The 12,853-nt window shown below is 40.4% G+C and overlaps 1 non-coding gene across 1 annotated transcript; it reads left to right on the top strand.

The window, feature by feature from the left end:
* The first annotated feature begins 12,577 nt into the window (after nucleotides 1–12,577).
* On the top strand, nucleotides 12,578–12,649 carry trnah-gug (transfer RNA histidin (anticodon GUG)). Its single transcript has one exon. It is a non-coding gene; the product is annotated as a tRNA-His (tRNA).
* Nucleotides 12,650–12,853: the final 204 nt, after the last annotated feature.

Here is a 12,853-nt window from a genome sequence, read left to right as displayed (position 1 = left end):
ACTGTTAGCTCCGGTAAGGGAAAGCGGCAGACCGGAAGTCATGCACAAAAACACGGAAGTTGATCACTATTTACTTCCGTGTTTGAAAATAAGGTGGATAGAATTTTTTATAGAATTGGGTTGCTGGCCCAATGTCTAACCAGTGGTCATTTCTGACCACTGGAGGGAAAATAAGAATAATGATAGGGAATAAATAAAGAACCTAACCTGTGTCATGTCCACTGCCTCTCTTGACACAGGATAGATGCCTGCCTCCCTGAAGCCAGCCATGATGTTGGTGGGTGTGATGGCCTTCTCCTGGGCGTGCTTCAGCACTGAGGAGGGGGGAGGAGGAGGATCTCAATTTGGTTTGCCCTGCAAACATCAACAACCTGGCAGCCACAGTGCGTCTCATGCTGGTCCATGATTAGGACCAAGGGACGCTCTGATGGGGCGTATTTTATAAAGTGCTCCAGCCACTTTGAAAAAAGATCTGTCGTTATATAGCCTAGGGACAAAGGATGTAAATTAGCCACTGGCTATAATCCTGCATATTTACATGAAAGTGCTTATTACAGTTTTTCCACGATTGCTTAAATACATTTCCTGATTGACTACCTCACTTTCTCAAAACCCTAAACACAAATCACAAAACTCACACACAAAATGCAAAATCCTACACTTCTCTTGCAAAAGCACACTTTGCCCTCAAAACAGTATTACCTCTTCATTAAATGGCATTTTCTTTTCAAATGACAAACACATACAGCATATGAGTAGACATGTCTAAGCACCCATTGAACACTGATGTGCAGAATGGAAAACACTATAGTATGAATGGAAAACACTATATGGATGCTTTATCAGTAGAATCATGCCTTTGCATGTTCAGTGCTACATTCACCTGTTGGATGTAAAATACTGTATTACCTTATCATGTTTTTGCGTATATTCAAATAGAAGACAACACAATACTTGTACAACAAATAATATTTTATTTGTACTCAAAATGTTCAGTCTACTGTAAATCACAGCAAACTGTGGATGAAAACTGGCTGAAATGAAAGAGATAACAGATAACAAATAACAGAAAGAGATAGAGTTTTTCCCAATTGCTAAAACACAAAAGCCAATTCTCTAAACCAAATGACCAGTTCTCTAAACACATTTAATAAAACTAGCCCCCATTTGCCAAAACCATAAACACATTTCACATTAAGACACAATTCACAAAACACAATCCTCCTTTTCTCATAAATCTAAACACATTTTGTCTTGCTAAAACACAAGTTGCAAAAATGTTTGCTCAAATTATCAAATTAAAGCTCATGTGATGCAAAATGCTTGCCACAGTCAGCAAAATTTGAACACAATGAACACACCTGGCTTCATTCATTAAACATAACGACTCAAAATTGAAGACACTTGTTGCAAATGATGTGACCACACCTGTAAACCTTACACAAGAGAGAGAACATTCAAACAAAAAAGAACATTCTCACACACTGAACATTGTGTTTTCAGTTGTTTTGTTGTAGTCTGTAATGATGCGTATAGTGTTTAAATTTTTGCAGGCTTTGAGCAGCTGTTTTAGTGTGAAAGTTTGAGTTTTGAAGACAGAAGGTGTGGTTTTGTTTATGTAGCTTTAGAAAAGTGTGTTGTGTTTAGAGTTTTGGGAAAATGGAGGAAAGTTTTGTGAAATGTGTTTTAGCAATTGAGAAAAACTGTAATATAAAACAACTAGGCTACATCCTGCCTACGGTCCCTGGCTGGACCTCATCTACGTCGCAGGCAGCGTCCTCCCTGGCCAAACAGTGGGGGAAGAATCGCCTACAATGGTACATGAAGCCTTGACAGGCCTCAGCAGTCACATCGCCACATGCGTCCTCTATGGCTTGCAGCAGTGGGATCCGTGTCTGTGGGTTCCTCCCATACACCTTCCATCTCCAGGCAGAGAAGAACTCCTCAATAGGATTGAGGAAGGGAGAGTATGGAGGAAGATGCAGGATAGAAACTTCAGGATGGCCCCTGAACCAGTCACGGACCAGAGCAACCCGGTGAAATCTGACGTTGTCCCAGACAACGACAAACCCGATTACCTCTGTGTCATCCATCTGGTCTGGTTGAACAATGATGTTGTAGAGTGTACCCAGGAATGCTATGAGATGGGCAGTGTTGTACGGGCCAAGGGTGGCATGGTGATGGAGGACGCCGTGGTGGTTGATGGCAGCACACATTGTTACATTCCCTCCATGCTGGCCAGGGACCTCAATGACAGCACGCTGACCGATTACATTTCTGCCCCGGCGCCTTCGCTTTACAAGGTTGAATCCCGCTTCATCAGTGAATACAAATTCATGCAAGTCTGCTGCTGCATCTAAGTCAAGATATCTCTGAAACAGACAACAGGACAATATTACAGTATATACCGTACACCAAGAATATTCAATAGAGTATAGGCTATCGTGAAACATTGTTACAGTTTTTCTCAATTGTTTACACACAAATACTGGTACTTGAGACACAATGACCACAACATGTAACTCATGCACGAACCCCCTGAACCAATTCTGCTAAACTACAAGCACAATTCCTGCTTTACACTCAAATTGCAGTTCTAAAACACACTTTTTTCAAAACACTACACACAATTCTCTGCATTTGGCAGAATTTTCATGAAGAAAATCTCTTGTTTTCACAAGAAACACACTGTCATTCAAAATTCTAAAGTTAATTGCCCTACTATGCACACTGACTCATCACATGGGCAAACACCTGTCACACAGTTTTACAATTAGCAATCAGAGCTTTAGCATAAAAGGGCAACAGGTGAGCTTTTCTGTTTTGGAGCAATGGATGCCAACATTGGAAAAAGAGGCAGAGCCAGAGCCAGAGGCGTGAGAGTAAGAGGAGGAGGACGGGGAGGACGAGGACGAGGAAGGCCAAGGACCGTAATCTCTGATGAGATCTGAGCCACTTTGGTTGACCATGTGGCAGCATAGTTGTTGTTGTTTTGTTTTTTTTTGTTTTTTTACTGTAACTGTATACAGTAAATTCTTGTGTTGTTTTGTATGTAGACCACTATATGTGCAACTTGTATGTGTTGGTTGGGATGTACACTGTGTACATTGTTTTTGTGGGAAAAATAAAATATATTTGTTACAGTGTATTTGTATGTTCTGAGTATAAAAACAATATTCTAAAATGTTTTACAACACACTTATTTATGTACTGTCTGTAGTAAGTGTAACACTGAACAAAAAAAGGCCTAAGTCATTATGATGAATGGAGAAGAAGTGTTTTCCATTCATCATAGTGTTTTACATTGAGCACATCAGTGTTCAACTGGTTCTTATAAATGTCTATTCATATGATGGTTTGTGTGTGTCATTTGAAAACAAAATACCATTTTGAGAAGAAATAACATTGTTTTGAATGTAAAGTTTCATTTTGCAGGAGAATTAAGGGGTTTTGCCCATGGTGTGTGTGTTTTTTGATTTGTGTGTAGAGTTCTGAGAGTATGAGGCACGCTTTCAGAAAATGTGTGTAAACAATAGAGAAAAACTGGAGAAAAAAAAAAAGGACAACATTGGAGTACAATACAGTAGTGCGTCAGTGCTGATAGGACACAGTTGTGGAACGTATAGGACTTACTTGCACATAGTCATGGCGAGTCTCAAAAGGAGCCCTGCATACCTGCTTCATCCTCATGGAGTTACGTTAGAGAACACGGTCCACTGTGGATAAACTCACTGTTGCTATATTTTGGAATATGTGTTGGTCTGCAATGATTGCATCTCGGATTTGTCGGAGGGTTATGACATTGTTTGCCAGCACCATGTTGACTACTGCAGTCCCCTGCTCATCTGTGAGGAGTCTTCCTCTCCCACCACGGTGTGGTTATCTTGCAGTTCTGCAAAAGATACAAATAGATACAAATACAGCAAGGTCCTTGCAACCCTCATTGAATACTGTAGTGATATGCAGTACTACAGCAAGGCGAGTAGGTTTCTTACCGATGCTCATTTCTGAAAGTCCGAATTATTGAGGCAACCGAGAAGCGACTCAGGTTCGGTTGGACTCTCTGGCCAGCCTGCCTCATGGGCAAACCATGGTTGACCACATGATCAGTGATAGTGGCCCTAATCTCATCAGAGATTAGGGCCACTATCATTGATCATGTGGTCAACCACATGATCAATGATAGTGGCCCTAATCTCATCAGAGATTATGGTCCTCCTTTCTCCTCCTCGTCCTCTTCCTCCTTGTCGTCGTCCTCCTCCTCCACCTCTTCCTCCTTGTCCTCTCCCGCATCTTCTTACTCTCACTCCTCCTCTTCCTCCACCTCCTCTTACTCTCACTCCTCTGCCTTACTGCTCACCTCTCTCTTCAATGTTGCCACCATCCATTGTTCTCCAAACAAACCAGGAGCCTATCTGTGACCCTTTTATGACAAATTGCTGATTGCTAATTGCACAACAGCCTTTGGAGTTTAGAAATGTGATTGGCAGTGTGTAATGTGTGAACAGCAAGAGAGGGAATTCAGGAAGAGTGTGCAAGATATAGGGAATTGTGTGTAGTGTTGTGAAAAATGTGTGGTATGGAATGGGAACATGTGTCTCAAGCAGAGATTGTGCTTGGAGTTCAGCAGGATCGTTTGGGAGTTGGTACATGAGTTTCAGATTGTGCACATTGTGTCTGATGTTCCAATTAATTTGTTTAAGCAATCGTGAACAACTGTAATATGTACTGCCCCTGATTATTTCAATGCAAACCTTTTTCAGAGCATCCATAGAGGCTTTGCGGGGTATCATCCAAGGCGTATGCCATGCTGGGAAGGCATCGAGGATATATGACGAAGGGAGGGACACTTGCACCTGCTGCAGTGACCGCTAGGTGCACAGTTATGTGCTCCCTTGTCATGGTCTGCTGCTGGTACACGTCTCTTCCCTCGTTGGCACATCACCTTTTCTTTAGATTTCGGCTTGTCACCGAATCCTGTCTCATCACAGTTTCAGATTAGCTGAGGCTTGTCCTGGAGACTATACTCCTGTACAATATTTTCACAGAGGATGAAAAACTTTTCTATGGCCTCAGGTGTGGCGGCGAGGACTCTGGCCTGACCCAAGGAGTCCAGTGTCCAGGTGGTCAGTTTTGGATGGTGGGCCTTGAATCGGGGCCCACAAGTTGTCACTGGGACCCTTCTCCAGATTCACCAGTGTATGTGTGTATGTGTTACCTCTCTCCTTTATTATTTCCAGAGCCAGGCATTTAATAATTGTTCTGGTCAGGGGGAAACCATGGTCGGGCATCCACACAATATAATTAACGAGGGCTTCCTCCTCTTCATTGTTGATGGCCCTGTTTGGGTGGGGACCACACTCAAATTTCCCCAGTTTATGGTCGGAGAGGGTGGACTTGTGGATGTTGTATTTGATGGATATTTTTCTAACACTTGCTCCTGCTTTTATGTCATCAAGTGCTTCTTGTAGCATCTCATTACTGTACTTAGCGGCTTTCTTTTTAAAGATATTCTTTGGGCATTTTTGCCTTTAATGGACAGGACAGGTAAGTGTGAAGGAAGGAGAGAGAGACATGCAGCAAAGGGCCATAGGCTGGATTCGAACCGAGGCCGCTGCGGCAACAGCCTTGTACATGGGGCGCCTGCTTTAACCACTAAGCACCAACGCCCCCTTAGCTGCTTTCTTTCCTTACATCTTCCGTAACGTTACCAAAAGAAACATGAATCCATATTTTGAATTTGTTAGCATTTCTGTAACTTTTGTTAAGTCTGGTATTTATAGATTTTGTGTAACGTGTGTAAGTTAATGTTTTGCAGGGGGGAGAGAGGCCAGGACACACTAGGGCAGAGAGAGGAAATGCAACAGATCCCCAGTCAAATTCATTTGTCTGTCTTTCATTTGTTTACTTTATTATTATTTTATTATTTTGTTTATTTATTATTATTAATTGTATTATTAGTATTGGTATTATTATTTTTTATTATTAATTTAGTAATTAAAAATTAATTATTAATGTTCATACTTATCATTAACGTTAATGTTACATTATTGTTCATTTTCATCTTGTGAAATTGTTGTTCATTTTCATTCAAAAGTTAATTTAACAGTCAAGTTATTTGTGATTATAAAGTGTTCCTTTAACTCTGGACTCATTTTTTATTAACATTAACCTAACGTTATGTGAACTTCATATTGGCACAATACATAACATTAACAGTAATGTTAATATAAGTTAAATTGAATTTTATGGCTTTAAAAGTTAATAATGTTAAGTTACAAATATGTCTAAAGTTAATGTTAAATAACTTTAAAACAGCCATTTTAAGAGTGAGATGATGTGTGTGTCTTGCTTGGTCTTGCTGCAGTGATGCGCCGTTGGCACTCATATTCATGTCAGACAAAGGGCCTCTGTAAATGTGTGTATCCCTTCAAAAGGTCAAAATATTGGTAAAAACTAAGTCCTAAATATTCTGTGACACCTTAAAGATGTTTATTTCATTTTGCTGATGGGTTATCATGTTTTAAAATGGGTACTTTGCGGACATAAGCCTCTCCCCCTCCGTAGCGTCCTGTCCGAAGAGTCTCCCCTGCGGCCATTCTGAGCATCATATACGTGCACGTTGGAAACTCACGTTGATTTCTCCCAAACGACATCCCCCAGAAAGTGGAAATTGGTCAGAGTCGAAAGAGGCAGAACCAAAGATGACACAGGTGTATACATTACTCATGACCCAGAAGTATTTATTAATTTATTTACAGGAAGAGGTCAAGTGTCCGGAATCTACATGGCTCAACATTCCCCACGAAGTTCTTGGTAATTCACAGCGTTTTTGTTGCTTGCTGTTGAGAATAGCAGTGATGTTTTTCTCCTTTATTAAGGCTAGAAATGTAGAAATTTTGTCCTCTGTCCACATAAGTCTTATGTAGTTTGCCGCCATGTTGTTGCCTTGTGAGTGAACCAGAAACACTGGAAGCAGTTGGGGTGAAAGTGCGCTACGTCAAACTTAATTCGAACATAATTGTTTCCATCCCCCGTTTTGCGAATCAACCAAAACCTGGCTAAAGCAAGCGTATTTTATTTTGTGCGAATCAGGGTATTTTAATTCGAATTTTGGCATTTCCATCATAATTTTCCGATACGATACTTCTAGATTCACATCTAAACAGGCTGATGGAAACATTGCTAGTGTCAAACAGTCCACACTATGCACATACAGCTATGTTCATAGCTATAACAGCATGCACGCTCCTGCATTTGGCTGTACACTAAGGCACACTACTTAACATTATACCTCGAGCAGCGTTCACATAACATTTTTTCCCCACTGGCCCCCTTGTATATTCTTACTGGCCCAAGTAAAAGAAAGAAAGAAAGAAAGAAAGAAAGAGAAAGAGAGAGAGAGAAAAATGTCTATAAAACTTCATTTCATTTAACTCCATTATACCTGTTGGGAATCAACATATATTTAAATTGGCTATCAGAAATAATTAATAATTATTATTAATAATTAATAATTACGTTAAATAATGTGACTTAACATTAAATCACCTCATGGGGCAACATTCCTTTAAAGGGAAAAATGATAGCCAGTTAAAGATATCAGTCTCATAAAATAAGCTAAACTATTAATTTGGAGTTTGATTAATAATTAACTTAATGACAACAACCAAAATTAACAGTAACGCCTGAAGGATTTCGGAGTTCTTAACGCAGCAAAGGTTGACTATTCATTCATCCTTGTGCAACATTAAACAGACAGCAGGCATGATTCCAAAAAATTATATTTATTCACAAATTAGCAAAACAAACCAAAACACACAAATTCTAACTAACTATATACAAGCTTGGTGTGTGTGTGTGTGTGTGTGTGTGTGTGTGAGTGAGAGAGAGAGAAAAGAGAAAGAAAGACAAAGGCGGGTGTGGTGATCAAGTAGCCATTTGGCCTACAAAACAAAATGGCTGACAACAGAGAACCATCAAAATGGCCGAATCAAGGCTGGCTTCAAGGGGGAGGTGTTCGTCTGATTGTGTGGTCAGGACGAAGACAAAGGAAAAGAAGCGGGAACTTTGAAATGCCTGTTTGGATGTAGCTCTGTTGAAAGCCTGTTTGTTAATGAGTCTGTGTCAATGTGACGTGTGTTGCAAACGGTCTGAATTAGTGCAGAGATTGTTTAGTTGCATGCAAGAATCTGTTTGTGAACAGTATTAGCAAGCTAAACACTTAGCTTTGGCGAAGCCAACTAATCAGTGACCTAACTGCAATCTATCACAACAATACTCAGTAAACAGCATCAAAGCACATACAACAAGTTAAACAGTCTTGCTTAGCCTGTAAAGCTGTGATAAGCTATGCCCAGTTGTTACATTACCGATCCTTGAATGGATGGAGGAAAGAGTCACTTGGTGGTGCTGCTTTGTTAGCCGGCAGAAGAAGGCTGGGAAGGTGTGGTTTCAGCTGCAGTCTTTGTGGTGTCCTTTGTTCCAAAGGTTCTGATCCGAGGAAGCTGGTCGCTCGGGGTCCTTGCAGAGTTAGAAAGCTGGTTTGCAAACCTTGTGTTTGCAACTCTACCTAGTGATGTTACAGCTGATACTGCAGTCCCGAGGCCTGTGTCGAGCAAAGGGGGCGTGTCCAAATGAAGCCCGTGTCGAAGCCTGTATTGTTTTTCAGGATATCACGTGACCAAAGACAAACGAGGCCCCGTTTCTCTGGAATCACGTGACTGCCTCGTTGTGTGATTCGAGTTGGGAAATACATTAAGTGTTTTGCGTGATCAGAGGTGATTCTGAAGATCGTTAAGTGCAGAGGATTGAGTGACCCAGTCACACAAGCACTCTAACCCTTTGTGGACACACACACACATATACATATATATATATATATATATATATGTGTGTGTATGTGTATGTGTGTGTGTGTGTGTGTGTGTGTGTGTGTGTGTGTGTGCACTTTATTGATATACCACGTTCAGGATAGATTCATTTCATCTGGCTTTACAATACCTCATAGGGGGGTTCTGACGTAATCATCATCATTAAGCATCATTATGTGTATGCCAGATCCACTGAGGTAGCCCACATGTAATATCACAGTAGGACTGCTGTACATCAAATGACCAGCAGATGTCAGTACCCCTAAATGAGCTGTTCAACGGGGCTTTGTGTGATTGGCCTTTTGGCGAAGCAATCCGCCTGAAAGATTCGACACATTCACGGGGCTTCATCACACCATCACTAACTCTACCTTTCTGTTTCAGGTCAGAGAGTCTGTGATCAATTGCCCTCCCTTTAGTGGTCTGGGCCTCTGGGCTGTTACAAGCCCAGCTGGAGAGTGGTGTGAGCTGTTGAAGCTCCAGGGCAAGAGAGGAAGTTCTGTGGAAGGGAGCAGACCTTGTACTGATGCCTGTGACATCACAGAGTCACATGTCACTGTAAAAGGTCTTGTCCAATCAAGTTTGGGACTTGAGTCTCATTGAGGTGTGAGGTGAGACCTCCTGTGGAGATGGGTGCCACTTAGCTCTCTTTGTTTGGAGACAAAGAGCATGCAGAGGAAAAAGCCTTGAAATCAGTGATGATTTTACCAAATGATAAATCATCTGTGGTCCTGTGAATCCCAACACACCTCATCGTAGTGCGTGATGGTATAGGGCATTCTACCGAATGTGTGCAAAGTCAGGCTGGAAATATTTTGAAATTTTGTATGTTTCATTTCCAAAACTTTGTCCCTATATATATTGTACCATATGTAAAGGTCACATATCTAGTAAAATGACTGTAAATTTTTATATTGTATTTTCATACTGTTTCGGAATGTTTTTCCTCTCCCAAAATTTGTCACTACCGAAACATATAGTATTATATTATACAAAAAAAAATATGTCAACCTGTTATGCTTGTTCCTTCCCTTGTCTAAAGATTTAAATTTTTACAAATTTTGACTGAAGGTTTTCACAATTAAATCTATATAAAAATATTTTAACAAATTTCGAAGTTCAAATTATAGAATTCTTCAAAATCTAAATGCAGTCTTTCTTTGTAAAATGCATCACGCTGATCAGATTGATTTCAGAGTTAATAACTAATGAAACAGAACATAAATGTAACCAATTAGCATGATAATACTTTAGTTGATAACTCAATATACTTTATTTTTTACAAAACACCCAGTGTTTCGGTAGTGACTGCACTGTTTCGGTAGTGACTGTCCTGTTTCGGTAGTGACCATTATTCTGTTTTTAAGGTTGCATTGTATTTCCTCAAATGTATGCCTTATGGTGGGAATTATAAATTCAAAGACAAATGTTTTGTGGTCAATAAAACAAGCAGAGTAGAGTAGAGTAGAGCGGAGCAGAATAGAGCAGAGCAGAGTAGAGTAGAGAAAAGTATAGTGTAGCAGAGTGTAGTAGAATAGAACAAAGTAGACCAGAGTAGAGCAGAGAAGAGCAAAGTAGAGTAGAGCTGAGTATAGTAGAGCAGAATATAGTAGAGTAGAGCAGAGTAGAACAGAGCAGAATAGAGTAGAGAAGAGTAGAATATAGAGTAGAGCAGAGTAGAGCAGAGTAGGGTAGAGAAGAGTAGATTATAGAGTAGACCAGAGTAGAGTAGACCAGAGTATAGAGTAGAGCACAGCACAGTAGAATAGAGCAGAGTAGAACAGACCAGAGTTAAAGCAAAGTAGAGCAGAATAGAGTAGAGCAGAGTATAGTAGAGTAGAGCAGAGTAGAAAAAAGTAGAGCAGAGTAGAACAGCGCAGAGTAGAGCAGAATAGAGTAGATTATAGAGTAGACCAGAGTAAAGAGTAGAGTAGACCACAGTAAAGCAGAGTATAGAGTATAGCAGAGCAGAGCATAGTAGAGTAGAGCAGAGCAGAGCAGAATAGAGTAGAGCAGAGCATAGTAGAGCAGAGAAGCCTGCTAGCTGCAGCGCAGATTCCGGTATCAATCCACACAGCCACGTCTCCGTGAAGCACAAAACTGCAGATGTAGAAAAGTATTCGTTTTTCACCATCAGTAGCTGAAGTTCATCTAGTTTACTGGCCAGCGAACGCACGTTTCCCCCTCCTCCGGTGTTTCACTGCACGAGCAAAGGTGAAAGGCACCTTTGGCCAAAAAGCCCAATAAATCCACTGAAGGCTCGAGAAAAGTGGGATAAAAATCCGCTGGAGTTGTTCCCCTGACAAAAAAGCCTGACAGCGTCACTGGCCCGAGGGGGCCTGTGACCTGTCAGTCAACTTGCCCGACATACTTTTTGATTGGCCCTGGGCCATTGCTTATGTCGAACCCTGTCGAGTCATTCCTTACAGGAGTTTGCTACTTGTCAAGCTGTAACATTCTTTTTAACGCACATGTACTAATTAACAAAAAAAAAAAAAAAAAAAAAAAAAAAAGTTGTCAGGCCTGGTGAACTAAGTTATAACAGCATTGTGTGCAGCTGCATAAGTAATTTATTAGTGGGGTGACTTTGCAAATCCCCTCATTTACAAATGAATATCCTATAACCTACGAGGACTGCCTGTGAATGTAAAACTAACATTAGTTACGGTTAATTAGACAAGCTAACGTTAGCTAGTTTAGCTAACGTGTTAGCCACTTTTGCCAACGTTAGCTAATTCCCCTCTAATGCAGTCTTCGCTGGTTTAATGGCCATTACAAAGAAAACAAAAGTCACCCTACCACATTGTACTAAAAATGTTAATGTTGCCTTTAGCTATCTAGTTTGACGGTAGTTAACTGGCTTAATGTTGGTTTCAAATTTAAGCTAGTCATCAACTTGACCACATTAGCCTTTTCGAATTTAGTATTTTAAGATAATTAAAACAGCTGTAACACTATAAAGTTGTTCTAAACATGCTGCTTCATTGGAAATGCCAAATACTTAATTATAGGTGATAAGAAGACACTTAGCGCAGTCTGTGGATGTGAAGAAAATGGGGTTGTCGAAATCCCGTTAAGAGTGAACATGGACATGGTTGCTTTACTCACCTGCTAAAGAACAGACAGGCAGCCCTGTTGAGTTGTAGGCTTTGCAAAATCATGTCCAACAAGGAATAGTGAGATTAATGTAGGTAAGTATAGCACACAGTGATGCTGTGCTACTCACTTTGGTGAAAAAAGATCACACCAGATGATAATATCCGTTATAACAGTACACGAAAACTAAAAACACTAATTGGCCTACCATCTGTATTAGGCTACCACCCAGTGCAACTTTGATCAGCACTGTTAATGGAATAATTGCTGACAGACTGTAACTATATAAACTTTGTTTTTTTTAACAAGATGCAAAGCCTATTTAGATATGTTTGTTTTGTCTTTAAGTTTAAGGTGTGTTACAGTTAAGACTCTTACCTTAGGCTGCAACCATCCTAATAGGATTATTCAGAAGATACGTTATTGCTGTATGTTGGAAAATATCTTCCAAGATGAATTAAGATCTGAACACTGAGATGGAGATTATATCCTCTAAGAACATAACATAAAAACCCACTAATAGCCTCCAGTAACAAAGGCCTTCTCTGACACATCACGCTGCTCTGCAGCAGGTGTTTATTCACTGCAAACACGCTTAGCAGCAGCTCGCCGTGATCGTATAGTGGTTAGTACTCTGCGTTGTGGCCGCAGCAACCCCGGTTCGAATCCGGGTCACGGCAGGATTTTGACATACTCTGTTTCTGTATGTTAAAAAGTTCATGGTATTACCGTTTGACTTTAAACACTTTTGCCCCAGGTTTAGAAGAAATTTGTTGTTACAGTGTCCAAATAACCACAACAAAGCAACAGAATAAGAGTCAACGTAGACATAAATTAGTTAATTATAAACTCTGCACCACATTATTTAAATTTAGCAGCACATG

Source organism: Epinephelus fuscoguttatus, linkage group LG10, assembly GCF_011397635.1.
Source record: "Epinephelus fuscoguttatus linkage group LG10, E.fuscoguttatus.final_Chr_v1".
Taxonomy (NCBI): domain Eukaryota; kingdom Metazoa; phylum Chordata; class Actinopteri; order Perciformes; family Serranidae; genus Epinephelus; species Epinephelus fuscoguttatus.
Note: the sequence above shows the minus strand (reverse complement) of the source record. Positions and strands in the feature narration are given on the sequence as shown.